This window comes from Dasypus novemcinctus, chromosome 5 (assembly GCF_030445035.2).
Source record: "Dasypus novemcinctus isolate mDasNov1 chromosome 5, mDasNov1.1.hap2, whole genome shotgun sequence".
Lineage (NCBI taxonomy): Eukaryota > Metazoa > Chordata > Mammalia > Cingulata > Dasypodidae > Dasypus > Dasypus novemcinctus.
The window spans coordinates 84129793-84136759 of record NC_080677.1 but is presented as its reverse complement, the minus strand read 5'-3'; the positions used below and the strand labels follow the sequence as shown (position 1 = coordinate 84136759).

The 6967-nt window shown below is 38.5% G+C and overlaps 1 pseudogene; it reads left to right on the top strand.

Annotated features, from left to right (window-relative positions):
• Positions 1-1794: 1794 nt before the first annotated feature.
• LOC101440251 (mothers against decapentaplegic homolog 5 pseudogene) lies at positions 1795-4717 on the top strand (annotated as a pseudogene).
• Positions 4718-6967: the final 2250 nt, after the last annotated feature.

Genomic DNA, 6967 nt, shown 5'->3' with positions numbered 1-6967 from the left:
TCCTCCTCTCAGAGCTCTTATCCATTCACCACATTGAGAGGCCACCCTAAAACATAGATTTGAAACTTTCCAATGACTTCCAATTATTCTTATGATAAATTCTGAAAAAACAACTACAGTGGCCCACCAGATCCTGCATGGTCTGACCCTGCCTCTCTCTTCCCTTTTCTCCTTAACTTACAGGAACATTGTAGGTGACCTCAGAATATATATGCACTTCCATCTTCCTAAAATTCTCTCCCACACTCCTCTCTTACCACTTTGCCAGCTGAGTTCTACTTCTCATTCAAATAACATTTCAAACTCACCTTCAATGAATCCTTCTTTGACTCCACTACCTATATATTCCCTGGAGTCCTTAATGGACCTCATAGCACTTCTCATTACTGTAATGTGTTTCACATCTGCACCCAAGCTGACTACAAGATTCATTATTTGTCTTTTTTGCTCCTACTTTGCCATGACCAAACATATTGCCTAGCATTCTGAAAGTGTTCAATAAATATTTGTTGCGTGAATGAACGAATCAATAATACAGGCAGCAGACCATGAACAAAATTAGCCATTGGGGAAAAAAAAGCAGGTCATTGTTTTAGTCAGCTATGCTGCCAAAAGCAATATACCAGAAATGGATTGGCAATTACAATTGGGATTTATTATCTTATAGGCTTACAGTTTCAAGTCTGAGAAAATTGTCCAAATCAAGGCATCATCAGGAGATGCACTCTCCCTAAAGACTGGCTGCCAGAGATCCTGGATTCATCTGCTACATGGAAAGTTATATGGCAGTGTCTGTTGGGCTTTCCCTTTTCCTCTGGGCTTCCTTGCCTGCTTCCATGGTTCTCACCCACTCTTTATCTGAATTTCAGATAAAGGACTCCAGAAGATGATGAAAACTCACCATGAGTCATGCCTTACTGAAGTAACCTAATCAAAAACCCTTAACTGAAGTAAACTAATCAAAATGTCTTACCTACAATAGGTTTACACCTAAGGAAAGGATTAGCTTTAAGAACCTGATCTTCTGGGATCTGTTCAGCCTCAAACCATCACAGTCATGAAGGAAAGAGTCATAAAACAATTTATTTTTGATGGGGGCTAGAGAGGGAAGGAAAGAGGACTAGGATGAACTCATGTTCACGAGGAGTTTTGCACAGAGGGCACTCTACAAGACAGTTCTATATTAGAGCATCGTAATTAACTAAAAAGGAGAATTCAAGGATTTCTGCTAATCCCTAGTTTTGTAATATTTTTGCTGGTTGATGCTAATTTTTTCTTCTTCTTCTTCTTCTTTATTTCTTTTAAATGTTACTTTCAAAAAATATAAGGTCCCTATATACCTCCCACCCCACCCACCCCACTCCTCCCACATCAACAACCTCTTCCATCATTGCGGCACATACACTGCACCTGGTGAATACATTCTGGAGCACCACTGCACCACAAGGACAGTGGTCTACATTGAAGTCTACACATTCCTCCAGTCCACCCAGTGGGCCACGGCAACACACACAATGTCCAGCATCCATCCCTGCAGTACTACCCAGGACAATTCCAAATCCTGAAAATGCCCCCACACCATATCTCTTCTTCCCTACCATCAACAGCCCCCGTGGCCACCCTTTCCACATCACACCAGTAAATCCACTCTAATCCATACTCTATTCCTCCATCCTCTGAACCCTGGGATGGTTATGTCCAGTCCCCCTCTACATCAAGAGGGGGCTTAGATTCCACATGGATGATAAATACAATTCTCCTGCTTTCAGCTGTAGGCACTCTTGGCTCCCTGGTATGGTGGTTGATCCTCTTCATCTCCCGGTCAGCTGGCCAAGGTAAGTCCAATAAACCAGAGGGTAGGAGTCACAAGTCTGCTAAGGCCCAGGTCCTGACCATCACATGGACAGCCCAGAGATTCAGGTCTCCTGAGTATACACCAACCCAAATGCCAACCACAGGTCTGGTAACAGAAGAGGCATGTGTAGAAAGGTCATATCTGAGTCCAACTCCATCACACTCAGGAACACAAACTCCAAAGTAGGGGCAACAGACATGGCCCTGAACTGCAGAGTCATCTGCCATGACCATAGAACCTGTGGGTCTCTGCAGCCCTCAGGAAAACCAGCACCTGGGTTTCCATTACCTTGGCTGTCTCTGGTACCCTGCTGAGGCATCCATAACCATCACCCCTCTGATGACCTCCTGACTCTTTTTTGGAGACTCATTGGTTGCTGCTAATTTCTCCAGACTCTTCAGTACTCATTTCAGACAGGTCACATACTAGACGAAAAGAATTCTTGAAACTTTCCACAAACTGTAGTAGCAAAAATGGCTTTTACCACACCAGGGAAATCATAACATATATTGCAGGATCTTGAGATTCTTATGATTTGAATAATGGTTATGGTCTTAACTAATAGCACACATGAATTTCCAAAAATAATGTAATTAGAGAAAAAAATCTATAATCATTTTTAAGGAAGAGAAGCCTTCTTCTGAGTAACAAAGCAGTCATTAATCACCATGTGCCATTGGTAATAGTGATGCTGACACCACCAGCAATCATCTCAAGAAAGGCCCATGGAGAGGCAAAATTAGAAGTTAATTGCAGCAACTAAATTTAAGAAAGACGGCTGAGTTTAAAAGATTAGTGGAAAGTGAAATATGTCAGTTGATTTGCATTTATGTCTTGTAATATAGCAGGAGGACATCAATAAACACAATTCTTTAGTTAATTAAAGTGAATTTTATTATCTGAATTCCTCGACTGAGAGTCTTCTAAGTAAGAAAACAAAAGTTTTTTTCTAGACAAGCTCCATTGCAAGGTTTGCAATTCCTTGCCTTCAGTCACAAAATTTGCACACTAAGAGTGACAGGGCAATTGAGTTTTCGTGGATTGGGTTAGTGCTGATTCCAAAGAAGGAAGAGTTTACTACCAGTGTTGCAATCAATGGTAATGAAATGAAATATTTAAATTAAATTTCAGGTTCAGCAGAACCTCCCTGCAAGATGGCCCTGGCAGCTGTCTCTGAATTTCTAGAGTACATAACACCCTACACAGATTACACATTTATGCAAACAAAGCTGCAAAAAAGGAAGAAGACTGAGCACAAATTTCTTCATTTCCAATTTGAAGCATTGACTTAGACCACCATAAGAATAGAAGTGCTTTGCAAGTATTTACCTCAGGGCACCAACTTTTGGAAAAGAATACCTATATTGGAAAAAAAAAAAAAGAGGAAAAAGAAAGAAGGAAGCAATCACTATGAAGGTTTTCTTAAAAGTAGCTGAGTCTTCCATACATCTCATTCAAATAGAAAAAGAAAGCGAAAGCAGAAAACTGATACTGGAGAAAAAGCTAAAATTGCATTTTAGCATCTTTAGATTCAATCTATATCTTTTTCCTCTTTTCTGTCTTTTTATTCATGGACTCTTTACAACCTCACTCAAAATATGTTACCCCATCACCAACTCTACAAACAGAACTTTTCAAAGCCTTGCAACTGCACTGAGGAAGCAATTCTAAAAATTCAATACTGTGATGAGGAGATATATCCTTTCTGCAAAACTCTATTAGACAGTGATGGTACTGGAGGGTGAGGAGTTAGTTTTCCGTCATCTGCTGATAGTTAGAGATGTGGGGGAAAAACTTTCACTATGAAAAAGAATGGAAAGCATAACAATTTAAATTTGTGTATGATTAAAAGTTATAAAAGTATATTCCTGACAGATGACTTTTGATTTTTATCTTTCAGTTTTACCAAGATAGTGCCTTGGTATAATGAATTTAATCCACAACACAGTCTTCTGGTTCAATTTAGGAACCTGAGCCACAATGAACCGCACATTCCACAAAAATGCAAAGTTTCCATGTTCTTTCCACCAACCCAACAATTCCTTTTCTCTTATTGCCAAATAGCCCTTAATGCCCTTTTCTCACAAGCTGCACCTATCCCAACTCACCTGCAAGTTCTAAACCAGGAAGACTGTTTCAGCACCAAGCTAATATTCCTCATCCTGCCTATATGATCATATGGGTAAAGATAATTTCCAGCCTATGGATACAAGTAATAATATGATTCCTCAAATTATGCCCAGTATATCCAGCAGAGATGTTCAGCCAGTTGCCTATGAAGAGCCCAAACATTGGTGTTCAATTGTCTGCTATGAATTAAACAGTCATGTTGGGAAAGTTTTTCATGCATCTTCTACTAGAGTGCTCATGAATGGATTCACAGATCCTTCAAATAACAAAATAGATTCTTCTTGGGTTTGTTGACAAATACTAATTGTAACTTGTCAATTCAAAACACTAGGCAACATACTTGAACAGGGGCCCACCTGTACTATGTTGGTTGAAGAGGTATATACTGAGTGCCCTCAGTGACAGCAGCATATTTGCACAGAGTAGGAACTGAAACTGTTGTCACAGCTTCTATACACTTCATTCTGTAAGATTTCTAGCAGATGCAGCCTCAACATTTTTACCAATCAGGTTTTCTCAACTTCTGGCTCAGTATATGAGTATATGAGTATATGAGCTCACCAAAACGTGCACCACTCAAAAGAGTTTTGTCAAGAAGGGGGAGCAGAATGTCACGGCAGGATGTTACCAGTACCCAGATGTTGGGCTGGGGTTCACAGGCCTCTTCACTGGCTGGATAAAGTCCTCACTCAGATGAGCTTCCCTTTGAACCTCATATTTTCTGTTTCATAGTGCAGAAGTAATTTTTGCATTTATATTATTAGTGGGTGTAGCAGTTTGATATGGTTATGAATTCTAAAAATAGATATTTGGAATCTGGTCTGTACCTATGTGTGATTAAGTAATGATTTGGGCTTTAATTGGGCCATGTCATTAGGGTGTTGAGTCCCCATCACTTGGTGGGTGGGGACTCACAGATAAAAGGCATGGCAAAGGACAGAGTTGGGGGTTTTTTGATGTTGGAGTTTTAATGTTGGCGTTTGATACGGAAGCCTTAAGCTGAAACCCCAGGAAGTAAGCTCACAGAGGAAAGAGAAGCAAGCCCTAGGAAGAGAGGAATGCTGAGTCCAGGATGAAGCAAGCCCTGGGAAGAAGGGAACCCTGAACCCAGAGAGAAGCAAGACCCTGGAAGTGAGGAACCCAAGAAGCCTGGACGCTCACAGACGTCAGCAGTCATATTGCTCCAACACATGAAAATAGACTTTGGTGAGGGAAGTAATTTATGCTTTATGGCCTGGTATCTGTAAGCTCCTACCCCAAATAAATACCCTTTGTAATGGCCAGCAGATTTCTGGTATTTTGCATCAGCACCCCTTTGGCTGACTAATACAGTGGGCTTCTTTTAATTTTAGAGAAACTTTTAGTACAGGTACTATGAGCTTACAGGAAATCAGATATTACAGTTTTTTCTACATTCTTATGACCAACCTTTGTATTTTGTGATGAATCTGTGTTTACTTATGTTCATGTTCATGTAATTGACTTGCAAAAGTGTCACGAAAAAAGAAAAAGTGTCATGAAAGATAGCAGGGTTAAATATTATGCCCCGGTTCAGAATTTGGCACCGATCTTAACCTGGAGCATGCTTTTGCCTTTTGGTCTGAACATTTAATTTATTTGTTAATTTTAAAAAACATAATATATTACATGATAAATTTTAATAGTTATAAGAGGGTATACAGTGAAAAGTAAGTCTTTCCTCCTACTATTGATCCTCTACACACTACACTTTTATCAGTGTCTTTGTTCCAGCAACTTTTTAAGAAGTATCATTCATTATTTTGTAAAAGCATGTGATAGAGGCTTAAGAAAGTATAAAAAAAATATTTTATTTGAAGGAAAACTATGCACTGTTCTAACAAGTAGTGATCAGTAAAAGCAAAGTGATCTATTCTAAATGATATCACAAAATTTATAGTTAATACTGCTAAATGTCAATGGGATATAATTCAGGGTATCTTTTATAAAACATTCCTTTTTAAGAAATTATTACAAACAAAAAATTATAAAAGTACAAGAGCAGATTTTTGAAAACTAGTAAAAATGAGGAAATTTTGAGCTTTTCCGCATTACCACACTGTCAAAATTTGGGTCCATCATTCCCCTACTACCATTCCATTTGCCACTCTTTTTGAGCAGCTGTTCCACTGTTTCCTTTTTAACACAGATGATCAAGAATCCATCTACTAAGCATATTAAGTGCCTGTCCTTTGTTGTGTTTTCTTGCTCCATAATTTTTAAGGGTGATAGGCTTTAAAGCAAACATAAATATTTCCAAACAGTATACTAAATTTGTTTTATGCACATGAATCCTGGGGGAAAATTAGAGATTTAAATGAAGTTATAAATTTGTGTTACAGATAACTTCAGGACTAAATTTGGTACTAAGCGGATATTCTGATCACTAAGCAAAACTACAGTTAAACTTTTAAATCAGAATATTCTTTCTGGATTATTTTCTGAATCACTTCAATAAAGGAATAATGTCAGCATTACCTTCATATTTTAGCCAAATAGTCTAACTGATTTTGACACTATGCTGGAGAAAGTTGACACTCTCTATGCTGAAGGAATACTGTAAGAAGGCAGGATAACCAAGTGCAAGCAGGATTGTGCTGATCACACCCCAGGTTGTAATAGTTCAGTTTAAACAAAGGTGTCCTGCAGACAAAGGGAGAGAGTACATAGTGCAGAGAGAGAGCAAAGCTTGAAATAGGAAGTCAGTTTTATACATTTACTAAACAGGTTGTTAATTACTTGGTCTGGGGAAAAAAATTCAATATTTTTTCAATGTCATTTATATATTTTTTGTCATTATTTTGGTTGTTCATTTTTTATTCCAACATTTCCAATAGCTTCAACCAATGCCATGGCTCAGTTAATACTTCTGCTTTAGACTCAATATTCCCAACTATTGTCATCTTTTCAAAATCAACTCTCCTTGATTCCATTTGAACCTCACAAGTAAAATTCAGAGTATAC